Here is a 13,640-nt window from a genome sequence, read left to right on the forward strand (position 1 = left end):
GGGGCGCAGGGACAAGGGAAATAATGAGAATCAAGACCTATTATGTAAAGGTACAGAATCCCAATGATGAATGTAACTGTATTGTATACCTAGATTGTACCAATAAACTCAATGAAAAAAAAGGAAGAGTTAGTTTTTCAAAACAATAAAAAAGACAAACCTTTCGCCCATCTAAGCCAAAAATAAGAAGTGAAAAATCCATATCAATGTAATTAGAAATGAAAAATTGGAAATCACAATGGACACCACCTAAATCAAGATTACTAAGAACTACTTTACAGACCTGTATGACAATCAGTTGAACTCAGAAGAAATGAACAGCTCCTTAGATACATAGAATTACTGAAACAGAACCAAAAACATTTAAATACTTTGAAGTATCCAATAAGAGGCAGCGAAATTGAAGCACTAATAAATATCTACTAACTAAGAAAAGCCCAGGTCCAAGTGGATGAATTGCTGAATTCTGCAACAGCTTCAGAGTAGATCTGACACCAAGACTGCTAAAGCTCTTCAATGAAATCAAAAGCAAAGGAGTACTCCCACAGTCATTTCTGGAAGCTTGGCATTGCTCTGATTCTAAATTAGACAAGGATTCAATCAACAGAGAGAGTTACGGACTACCCCTTCTCAGCCTTTTGGCTAAAGTCAAATGTGGAAAACCATGCATTAATCTCTTTAATGAATATAAATTCAAAAAGCCTTAAAAAGATACTGGCAAACAGAATGCCACAAAATATTATGCAATATGATCAAGTAGGCTTTAGAGATATAAGGATGGTTCAACATAAAAAAAAAGTAACACATCACATAAACACAAGCAAAAACAAAAATCACATGATCATATCAACAGATGCAGAAAGAAAGTCTGTGGAAAATATCCAACAGCTTTTCATATTATGAACATGAAACAAAATATGTATAGATAAACCTTATATCTGACAAATAAATGCCATTTTGAAATAATCTACTGTTAACATCATATTAAGTGGGGAAAAACTGAAAGCTTTCCCTCTAAAATCAAGAACAAAAGAAATTTTTCCACTATAACCAGTCCAGTTTAACTTGGCATCAAAATATAACAAAAAGGAGTTATGCAAGAAAAATAAAGAAATATGTATAGGAAAGGAAGAAGAAGTATTATCATTATTTGCAGATGACAGGATTCTCTACATAGAGACTCAAAGTTTCCAGGAAAAGCCTGCTAGAACTAATAACCAAATTCAACAGTATAAGAGGATAAATAATTAATACAGAAAAATCAATAGCTTTATTCTACAGCTGTAATAAATCCACTGAAAAAAGCTAGGATAAACAACACCATTCAAAATAGCATTGAAAATAATTAAGTACCTTGGAATTAACCCCTACAATGAAAACTATAGTACTCTGAAAAAGGAAGTCCCAGTGGACATTGGAAATCTGAAGTTCCTGGATAGACAGGACCAATAAAATCAAAATATCTATATTTCTAAAACTGATAGATATAATACCATCCCAATCAAAATACCAACACCATTCTTCAAGGAAATGGGAGAACAATGCTAAAATTCATATGGAAACCGAAGAGATTGAGCAAAACTGATTCTGGATAACAAAAGCAGAGTGGGAGGCCTCACAACCCCTCACTTGAATTTATATTTCAAAGCTACTGCGATGAAAACAGCATGGTATGGGCACAAAGACATACATGAGGATCAGTGGAACAGAACAGAGGATGCAAAAGCAACTCCAAGCACATTCAATCATTTGGTCTTTGATGACATGTGCAACAATTGCCCTGGAGAAAAGAAATCCTCTGTGATAAATGGTGTCAGGAAAACTGCCTATCCAGGAGCAGAACAAAGACTCTACACCCACATCTGTCACCACGTTCTAAGCTACAGCAAAAACGCATCAAGGAACCAAATGTTGAAACAAAAAAGGTGAAACTCCTGGAGGACAAAGTCGGTGAAATTCTAGAAGCTGTGGTCAAGAACTTTCTGAACACAGGGGTGGTGCAGAGGAAATGGTACCGATAATTGACAAATGGTACCATATTATATAATAAAGCCCTGCACAGTGAAACAACCAACCAACAGAACAAAGTGGCAACCTACAGAATGGAAAAAAATATTCCTCAAGTACAGAGCTCATATCTAGAATGCAGAACTCAATACACTTTGATCCTTCATAATAAAAGACTCAAGAGAAAAAAGTAGATAGATTAGAAAATGGGCAAGTGAAATGTATCTCTGAAGGAAGAACTACAAATGGCCAATAAATTGTGAAATATGCACAAACTTTGTTGGCCACCAGGGAAGTGCAAATAGAAAAAACACTAGGATTCCATCTTATCCCTGGAAGAAAGGTGATCATCAAAAAAAAAAAAAAATCAAAGAACAACAAACGTTGATGACGCTGAGGGAAAAAAGAAACAATTCCACATTATTGGTGGGAATATAAACTAGATTAACCATGGTGGAAATAAGTATGGAAATTCCTCAAAAAACTAAAACTAGAAATTCCATTTTTCCCAGCTATTCCCCTTCCATATATTTTCCTAAAAAACAGTTGAAGACATCATGTTACAGTGATCCATTCCATGCTCACCCTTGTTGGTAGCAGCACAACTCATAATAGCTAAGTCTTGGAAGCAGCCTCTATGTCCATCAACAGATGAATGGATGAAGAAATGTGTATTTACTCTCCATGGAAAACTACTTTACCATCAAGAAAGATAAACTTGGTTCATTCAAAGGGAAACGTATGTGCCAGAAGACCGTATGGCTAAGTGAAATAAGTCAAACACAAAATTTAAATACTGCATGGTTTTTTATATGAGAAACTCAAAATATAAATAGAGCGCAAAATCAAAGAGAAATAGTAGGAAGTCTGGAGGTAGACGGTTCTCAAATAGGAAAGTGATCAAGAGATGGAGGGAGGTAGGAGGCAGGGAAGAAATAGGGGATGAGAAAGGAATTAAGAGGCCTTGCACACCTCTACCAACTGCCCACAAGGAATGCAAGCATTATGCATAGGAAACATACTAATAAAAATTTAAAAAGAAAAGCAGGATAACCAGTTCTTGTAACTGTAATTTTGCAGGCTAGGAACACAGTGAGAAATATGAGATGTGATTGATCAGGTGGGCTTTCCGCATGAGCTCTATCACTTATTTGACGCTTGACCTAGGACACGTCCCTTAACATTGCAGTCCTTCAGTCTCCTGCTTTAAAGTGGACGCACTACCCACCCCCTAAAATGACATCATGACTCTTCTGAGATACAAAAGTCCTGCAGCTAATAAATATTTGTGTTGATAGCACAAAAAATAAGCTGGATTCTTCTATGTCCAAATATGCTCCCAACTCCCTATTACTCTGCCAGTTTAAACCTTTCTTATTTCTTTAATAATTCTACGTGATTGCCTGTCATTTTTTCCCTTTGCTTTAGGAGGTTCACTTTTTCAAAGTTTTCTTAATGTGCTGTATACTAAGGGATAGGTAAAGACTCCTCCTCTAAGCGGAAACCAAAGCTTGGAGGGAAAATGGAAACAAATTCCCATTCTACCCACTCCTGGAGGAGAATTCTGTCATCCGAGGAGACCAAGTTTATGACACTGCTTCACTGACATCTACACAGGCTTGCTGTGCTCAAGGCCATGTATTCAGTTTGGCTTTTTACTGCTTCTCACCTGTAATGTTGGTAAATTTGTGATATGGGGAGGTATAATAGCAGAGTGGCCCCATTCCAACCCTTAGGTTACACTCTGGCTTCCAACTCAGCTTTACCTGTATTCTGCAGTGGGGGCTGAGAGAAGGGGCATGGAACAAGGTGAATTTCCAAGCAATAAGGAAATGGACTTCTGAAGCTAAACTGCTATTTTCCCCTTGTGTACGAATCCTTCACATGTGGGTACAGAGGAGAACTACAGTGATGATAAATCTTTCAGTTTTCAAGGATAACAAACAGCCAATTGCTTCTTGCGTGCTATGTGCTCCTCACAACTGGAATAGAGGAGGAGAAGGCAATTTATTTGGACATTCTCAGGGTCTTAAGTCAAATAGCATCAGACACTTATTTTTATTTCTGATGGTTCCAGCCTCCTGAGTTCATGATGACCTACACATACAAAACACTGCCTCTGTGTCTGTTCCTGTGGTGGGCTAAATACTGATCTACAGGATATCCTTACACAATCCTTTGTGTGGTTATAAGCCAAAAGGACTTTGCAGACATGGCTCATTTAAGCCTTTTGAGATGGAAAGATTATCCTGAATAATGCTTACAAGAGAGAGGCCAGATTGTCAGACTCAGAGAGAGGTGATGTATGGACAGAACTCCGGCTCAGAGAGGAGAGAGGATGCTACACTCCTGATGCTAAAGATCCAGGACTGGGCCACAAAATGGGGAATGCAGTTGGCCTCCAGGAGGTGGAACAGTCCTGGAAGTGGAGCCTTCAAACCTCCAGAGAAGCTGGCCTGGCCAACACTTTGACTTTGCCAAAGGGAATCTGATCTTCTAATTCCATCATGTAGAACTTAAGAGAGCTCTGAGCCATTTTAATACAGAGGTGCAGATGCTTGTTAGAGCTTCAATTTGATACTAACATGCTGCTCTTGGTTCTTTAAAAGCACAACATGGAAACCAAGTTTGCTCTCCTCACCTGTGCCATTTCCTTGAGGTAAGCGTCAATAAAGTCCCTTGGCTCATTAGGATTCCAGTCTCTCCTGTGGTTTTCAATCACACGAGAAACAAATGACTTCAGTTCATCCCAGTCTCTGAAGAGAGTCTGATGAGGTCCAGGGAGGAATTCCATTATCCGTGGAAAGAAATTGTACAACTAACAGAGAGAAATAAAGTGATCATTGAAAAGTCATGCCACTGATTTTGCACTTTTCATGACAGTCTTCTTCCTCTTTTATTTGCTCGCACTTACACTGTGGGTTCACTTGAACTCCTCTCATCATCTCAGCGCTATTACAGGAATTTCAATTCTCCAACCAATGTTTATTATAAAAGATCTATAATAATATATTTTTTTATCCTTTAACTAGCTTCATGTGAAAGGGTGCATCTCTGGGTGAGGTGCTACGGTGACTCTGGAGACTGCATGACAGAAGATACAAACGTTACCTAACACAGGAGGGGAAGACTATTGTCTTATTTGCTTGCACATTCAGATATCAACTTTACACAAGTGTTGCTCTGTTTCATTTTTATGAAATGTGAAAATAGGCAGAGCAAAAGTATTGCCTATCAAAATGTCTGGTATAGATGGGGACTCCAACAAATTTTTATTAGATTTAACCTATGGCCTCTTTTATTTCCCTCCCAGGAATTTCTTTTTCCTTAGGAACCCACTAAAGTCTCTTGATGTTCAAGCTCTCTTAATATGAGAGAAGCACATGGAACTGCTGGAGTGGGCTCTTCCATAGCTCACATTGACAACAAGGAACACAAAGCAACTTTGATGACCGCAACTAAAATGGTTCCATTTATTTTATCCTTTCTGTTTGCTAGGAGTCATCCTAATCCAGCAGTCAGCTTTCTGTGATAGAATTATGAAGCTCCAGGAAATGACACTTGTCAGGAGCAAGTACCAGCAGTTTTGAAATTTTTACCTTTCTTTGTGTCTACGCATCTACGCACGAGAAGTGAGGTGTGTCCATGTGGACACTTGCATGGGAATGATCATGGCAGCTTGATTCATAACATTCAGTGCCTGGAAACAGCTCACATGTCCAGCAGTAAAATGTTGATTAACCAGGGTGGCACATTCTTGCAATGCAGTGTTAGTTTGTATAAACAATACAGATGAAATAAGAAAAAAACCACAAAACTCTGCTAAATGTGAGACTACACCTAGAAAAATGCATCTGAGGAGGAAAAGAGGGAACTATGTAGGGTGGAACATGGAGAGAGAAGACACTCAAAGGCAAGGGCAATATTGTTGTTCAACTAAAAACACCAACACAGATGCACGTCATGTAAAATTCTGTAGTTTGTGTGAATGATAGAACTATTTTGTATATAGTAAACATTGACATCTGTAATCCAAGGCTGAGGAAGGAGGATCACTGCAAGCTCAAGGTCTGACAGTGTTATCTAACAAGATATTGTCTTAAAAATATTGAGAAAGAAAAAGAAAGAAAGGAATAAAGAAATAGAGGAGGGAAGTGGGGGAGGGAAGAGAGGGGAGGAAAGGAAGGGAAGGAAAGGAAGGAAAGGAAAGAAGGAAGGAAGAGAAAGAAGGAATGAAAATCCTAGAGTTGGGCTGGAAAATGCAGCTTAGTGGTAAATTGCTTGCCTGACCATGCCTAAGACCCTGGGTTCAATGAAAAATACCAAAAGGAAAAGATAAAGAAAAGAATAACTAAATCCCACAGATTATTTTAAGTAGTTTTTGTTAAATGCAATGTTAAATCATTACACCTTTGGTTTAAGCACAAGAAAATCTACAGGAAGACATTATTTGCACCTGAATTCAGCCCAATGCTCCTGAGAAAGATGCAGGAAGAGAAGTGCTTACTTGGCACAGATGAGATGCTTCCAAACGATTAGCCTCATCCAGTAAACTCAGCAGCTCCTGAAACTCAGCATCCTGGTAGTCAAAGCGCTCCCCAAAGATGATGGAGCAAATTATATTGGAAACTGCATTGTTGATCTTGAAGTGAGGGTTGAAAGGCCGTCCTAGAGGTGGACAAAGCAAGAGATGAGTCCCTCAAACATCCACTGGGTTGTCTTTATATGTTTACAAAAAGTCTGCTCTATATAACTATTAGAAAACCACATTTGAAGCTCCAGCCACAGCATCTAAGGTATGGAAAGAACTTGTTCAATGATGTGATGAGTAAACTTATGATCAGTGTTTCATTTGGTAGCATCTTTAATGAGTTTCTAACCATGTCCTCCTTGAGCACAGCATCCTTAGAATGTGTGCACTTTGCTAAAAGAGGGCCTAGCATAATTCTGGGCATAGGGATTGCATTTAGGCTCTTAAAAGGTATCTAATCAATGACTCAATCAGTATCAACTTCCCATACCTAAACTGTGAAATGCTCACCTTTCTCCTCTGCTATGACCTCAGCAAGGTGGTGGGCTTCTCCCTGGATGCGTTCCTCTATGGTCTTCTTTCCTAAACTGAAGTTCCTTAGTGTGGTCAGGACGAACCTTCTTCGTTCTTTCCATGTGTGGCCACTGGACATGATCAGTCCTGGGGAAATGGAAGTCAATATTGTGATGCTATTCTGATACCACTGTGCAAATGCCTGCTAATTGTATGGAAATGTGCAGCAGACACAAAGGAGGAAGGGCATGAATATACTCAAAATTTATTCAGAGCCACACTCCCCCAGCAATGAGCATAATTCTAACATTTACTGGATAGCATTTCCTAACTTCTCCCACCTTAGTATCTTTATGTATTTGTCATTTGGCCCTCCTGGAAACGATACAGGGAAGTTTTATATAGCATTAATTCCAATGTATTTTACTGAAGAAACTGTTAATAAAGGATGAAGTGAACTTTGTCAGGTAGCACAGTTCATAAGCAGATGTTCAAATTCTAGTCTTCCAGTATCCAAGCCTCATACTTTGATTAGAAGTCACATAAGTTTACTGAAGTATTAGTGTTAAGCTACAGATCAGTAATGCAGACATGGATAAGCCAAAGCTCACAGGTATAAGGAGGCACAAAAAGGATTTACAGGGCAAGTCCTACCTAAGATTGTCTGTGGATGAAGAAAGAATCAAGAAAGCAAGAAGCAATGCATATTCAGCACAGAAAGACCAGCACAGGCAAGGATGCAGAATGCCATGTTGTGTTCCGTAAACTGTTGTTTCATAACACAGGCAATGCCAAGCTCTTTTCCATGTCTTCATTTCTAGACCATTCTTCAACTCCTTTAGGCTCCTGTGTCCGACTTTCACCGTCATGTTGAAGTCATCCTCTTTGCTGTGAATCCAGTGTATTCTCCAACTTCATCTCAAGTGGTCTTTCCTCAGGTCTCCACACTTCTTCTTCGAACAGTACTCCTTTCTAGTAGTTATCAAGAGAGCACACACAGGTTTTTCCCTATATCTCTGTGAAGATTTCATTGTTTGGTGGCTCATTCTCTTCTGTGAAATATTGAAATGCTGGAGGTCTTCACCATCAGGCTCCCAGCCTCCTCCATTCTCATCCACACTCTGCTTTTGGAAATCCTATCACCATCTATTTCTCTCCCAGAACTCTGTACACATTACTACTGACTGCTTGATTTTGCCAATTTAAAGCACTGCAAACCTGGCACATCCATGCTGAAATCTTGACTTTTTCCATACTAATCCCAACAAAAGTTAATCCTACCGAAATACTTTCCTCTCCTCTAAGTGTTCCTCTTTTCATCAGGTACCTGTGTGGGAAGCACCTCAACAACTCACTGTCTCCACATCAAGGTCATCGTGTCTTATTAGGTTTCCGTGGTGATCACCTGGAATCCATACAAAGTCACATTGCTATCTTTTCCTAACACACGGTCCTTTCTTCCCTCCTGCCTGGTCTAAGCTGTCACTTTCTGTGAGCTTAAATCTACAAAAACTGCTGCAATCTCAACTGCATTCCTGTTGCGCCATCCTAGTGAGTCTTAATAATGTTTTATGTAAGATGCTTTTTCTCTACTTAAAAGTATTCAAGGGCTTACACTGTCCTTAGGATAAAACCAATATTCTTAACAAGAAGTTGCACAAGCTATTCCTAGCAAGGCAGCTTTAACTCCATTTATTTATCTCCTTTATAATTCCGAGATCCCATCATTGGACCTATTTTATTTTCTCAAGTATTTTGTCCTTATTCTAATATCAGGGACTCTTCATGCTATGTTCTACTTGGCTGTGTGGTACTTTTCATTTTATTAAATAAATAATCTCTACTCATATCACATTCTCTGAATTCCAGAACTACATTAGATTCTCCCAATAAGTGCCTCACGGACTGCCATGATTTTTATTATTGCAGCTCATGGATGCTGTGCTTCTCTCTGGATAGCATGACAGTCACAGAGGACATGCATCAGATCCACTCTTATCATTCTTTGATCATTTATTCCTAGCACTGGGGCTTCTATAGCAGTAAGTGCCTGTAGAATTAGTTCATGAACTATTTCAAAGAGGAATTTGAAGCTTCTAGAAAGGATGCTTTGTAGTTTAATAGACTGAGGTTTGAATTTCAAATTTTAAATATCTAAGCTTACTTAATGATGATTTTAATTGTCAATACCAACCTGTTCTAATATGGATTAGAACATTTTAGATACACTGTTTGATAGGGACTTAAAGATGTAGAATTAAAAAAAAACTAGAAACAAATAGAGGCAGCAACAGAAAGAAGCAGAATTGTATCCATGTTCCTAAGGAAAGAGGTTCCGAATGGGGGTAAAGGAATGCACAACGCATTGCCTCTTCCTTTGCTGTGAATGACTGATACAGTCACTTTATTCTCCTAGCATGTGAGTGAGTCCTGCAGGATATGTGGATTCTTCCAGACCTCCTTCAAGGTGGATGCTCTGAGTCTTCTAAAGAGGTGCTCCAATCAGGGAACTTAAGCACCCAACTTATTCTCCTAGGTAAAACTTCATAATGTGGTTGGTTTGGGGGAATTTGGGAAAAATAGAGAGAGAAGCACTTTTGTCATACTATGCACATTTCAAATCTTCCTTCTCTGGTCAAGAAACTTACCATTATTACCAAATACACGTTCTCGGATAGGGGTCAAGGGACGGTTCATAAAATCATGGTCCGTGTGCGTAAGGACTTCTTTGATTAAGGGCAGGCCAGTTACAAGCACCGAAGGTATGTTAATAAAGTCCAGACCAAGAAGGTTTCCGTATTTCTTCACATGCTGAAAAATATTGAAATAGTCACAGCTGAATATGCACATGTTCATGTTTCCAGTGATGGAGGGTAAGTAAATCAGAAGGGCCTGTCTGAAGAGATTCTTGGTTTGTGGGAAGAGTTGGCTGAAACTTGGCTTCCTGGGGTGGTTTCTTAACTATTTCCCTTCTCTCTATCTAATCAAATTCAATACATTTGAGCATTCCTTAAATATATACTCATACTTTCCTCCTCTGAATTGAGTGAGCATTACCCTAGAGGAGGGATCGGGATACAACTGCATAAAATGCACAGCGTCTCTAACCTGGCACATCCTAGAATCTAGTGAAGACAGAGCACTCAGCACACCTGGCCTGCTGAAGATGGAGGAGATGTGTTTATTCTGAGTCTGGTATAGCAAGGGCAGCCCTCTTAGTGAAGCAACGTAATAATGCAGCCTGAGAGGAGTGAACCTTTCTGTGACATGCCATGGGACAGCAGTCACTGTCACAGCCAGCCACATTCCCCGGGTGCCATGTCGGGCATGGGTCAAAACTTACCTCTTCAGTGCCCTATGGTACTAAGGATGTTTGTTTTCCAGGAAAAACCTGCGTGGCAGCTGAAGTAAGGTACACATGGTGACAAAACTATTGACTGAAGCAATTTTCTAGCCATTAGGTAAGATTAGGGATCAAAATGTGAACTTGAAGTCCTGAGTTCAATCCCCAGTCCCCGCCCCCAAAAAGTGAACTTGACATGGAATATTCTGAATTTTACCCCAGCACACTATGCTGATAGAAATGCAGAAGCTGAACTCAAACCTTGAATGGCTCTTTTGACCCAGAGTCCTGAGTTTACCTGTCTTCATCTCTAGCACAGCTAGTTCTGACTTCTATGAGGACAGAGCCAATCAGTACCCTTCTTCTAAGAAATGCCAAGAAAAGATTTGTGTCATCTTCATGAATGCCTAGAACACCTTTTTGAAATTTATAAGGATTCTTTGAATAATTTGGAATATCCAACAGTGACATTTTTGAAACCACTCAACTCATATTATTGTTAAACAATGCCTAGCATGATATACAGAAACTAGAATGTCAGCTTGTACTCAGCAAGAGATCAGCAGTCCAATACCACTCACTGAAATCAACCGGAGCATTCCATCTCTATGAGTTATCCGCCCATGTAGTTTTGTACTGTGACAGATGGGCCAAGAACTTTTCCGAAATTATCAACAATGTAACAGTACTGATGTTATAGAATTGATTGATTCTAACTATTCTCAAATTCACTCTAGTTTTTTGTGGTTATTGTTGTTGGTGGTGGTGTTTTTAGGTTGTGTTTTTGTTTTTTGGCAATTACTCCACATGGATTAAATGACTCAGAGGGCACTGGGAAAACTTCTTCAGGCAGGACATAATTTTCAAAGTACATAATTAAACAGACCATTCAAATAGCAGAAAGGATTAAAAATAATTCAACTCAGAGTACGAAAGCAGGCTTATAAACATGATGAATATTGACATAGCAAAATAATTGATATGGTAGTTTAAAAGGAAAACAAAAGTAACAAGAAACGTTTACTAGTAGAATGAAAAATTATAACTGTAGCATTAAGTGTTTGAAAAAAAAGTTCACTGAAATGACGGATCAGAACAACGTAATATGGGAGGTGAAGGTTACTGAGACAAGAGCCTGAACCAGGATGACACAGGAGGAAACTGGAGAAAGATTTCACACAGTTTAAGTTGAAAACTTAAGAACCAGCTAAATGAAGATGCGAAAAGAGAAAGCAGAAAGAGTATACCAGTTTACACTTGCACTAGCACTAGCTGAGGGCTGGTTGCCCTGAATTAGCAGAGAATTAAGTCTGTGCTCATTTGGGTGTACATGTGTGTGTTGGTGAGATCTTAATGCTCAGGATATTTCTGTATATTTTTTAGGGTTAACATTTTCAGTTTCTAGGATCTATTTTTAAAAATCAACTTAATATGTTTCTTGCCTGTTTGTATGAGTTGTTCATTTATTTTTTTAGAGGGTGGAATTTAAAAAAACTTAAAACTGTACTTTAATGTTAATTCTATGCAAATGTGGAAACTTAAGTACCGAAGTCCTACAGAAGCATTGTGGTGGTGCAGAAGGTGAAATAATATTCTCCAACCTTTGCTGAATTATAAATTCTATTCTCAAACGTTGTCTAAATGTGCATCTACTACTTTTATAGTTAAAATCATTTTTATATAGTGAAAATCATGTGTATCTAGCTAAAATCATGTCTATTCCCTGTGTTCTGTGGCGTGATGGAGCTGCCTCCATACCAGCTGGCCATGTGACTTCAACAAACACTTTCCAGTCTCTCCAGGTGTGGGCGAAAACCTGAGAAGTGTGGTGTGTGCATCTTGGGAGTCACAGCTTTATGAACGCTGCTTTCTCAACACCACCTGGGATAGGAGACAGGGCAGGGCTTAGGCTACCTGGGGAGAGGGGCTTGGAGGATCCCAGGATAACACAGCAGTGCCTCTCAAGACCCAATAGGGAGACCTAGGGATTTAGCTCATTGGTTCCTCTACCTGCCTCGTAAGCCCAAATTCAATCCCTGGTCCCATAAGAAAAAAAAACCTATAAAAGATCTTTTTGGGGGTTCCCAGGAGATGTAGACAGCATAAAAGAGATGGGAAAATACAAGGAGCCCAGTATCACGACTCCTCACAGTCGTTTGTGTTCCCACACTCCCAGGGTACACATTTATTCTTGCTTTTCTCTTTTCCTCAGCACAAGGTTGCTGTGCAGAGTTAGTTTCTCCCCCAGCCCCATTTCACATAAGTGTTGCCGGCATTTTGGCTCTCCCTGTTCAGTTCTCCGTGAAGCAGAGGACCTGGAGCCCCTTTACTTGGTGAGCCGTTTCTAAAGAGAGCTTCCCCGTCACACAGCCATTTCCATTTCCCCTTCCCGTGGGACCCGACCCCCACCTGACGATGCTGGTGTGAGACAGAAGCATTAACTCAGGAGGAGCTGGAGTCTGCAGGGGGTGTGGACAGAGCCTCCCTATCCTGCGCTGCACGCTGTGTCCGAGCACTCTGTCGGTGAGAATCATCTTTCACTGCTGTTCACATCCTTGTGTATTGGGGTCTGGGTTACAATCACCTCCATGAGGAAGCTACTCCTTAATTCGTACAACTTCTGTACCATGCGCGTCCTTTATGCTCTGATGAGATTTTCCTTTTGTTTCAATACGTGTTCCTATCACCAGCCACATGGCTATGGTAGGAAATGTTTAGGAAGTGGGAGTGGGAGAGCAGTGAGGCTGGCCACCTGCCACGCAGACTGGCTGGGTTCCTCCCCTTGGTCTCACCTTACTGTAGCACATGACATTTCACACATGTAAAATTTCTTATTTTCTTTCTCCATTTAGCCAATTGCCAGACATTCCTTTTAACATCCAGGCAAGTTCCAGGCGTTGTACAAAAGATCACCCTCAAGGTTGCCCACGGACAGTGACACCACCTCTGGACTCTCACTTGGTTTCAGAGTCTCCACCACCCATCTCGTCACGTGCAGTCCAGTACAGGGCCTGGCACCGACAACCCTTACGGGGTCTTGGAGCAGACACGTCTATGCATCATATCCTCTAACTGTGCCATGTAGGGTGAATTATTGTCTACTCACTTCCTGAAATAGCAGTTTGGAAATGCAGAAAGGGTTTACAAGTCAAATAATGCTGAGTTCAACGTACTGTTTTCCGTCATCTACTGGAATAATCGGGGCAAATCACATGGGACTCTTTTCTTGGCAAGTTTCCTCAGGGG

General features: G+C 40.0%; 1 pseudogene; it reads right to left on the reverse strand.

Moving 5' to 3' along the window:
* The window catches only part of LOC104859956, a 33,943-nt pseudogene that overhangs the window by 19,211 nt on the left and 1,092 nt on the right, over positions 1-13,640 (reverse strand).

The sequence above is a fragment of the Fukomys damarensis genome, unplaced genomic scaffold (genome assembly GCF_012274545.1).
Source record: "Fukomys damarensis isolate Sample0158 unplaced genomic scaffold, DMR_v1.0_HiC HiC_scaffold_23, whole genome shotgun sequence".
NCBI lineage: Eukaryota > Metazoa > Chordata > Mammalia > Rodentia > Bathyergidae > Fukomys > Fukomys damarensis.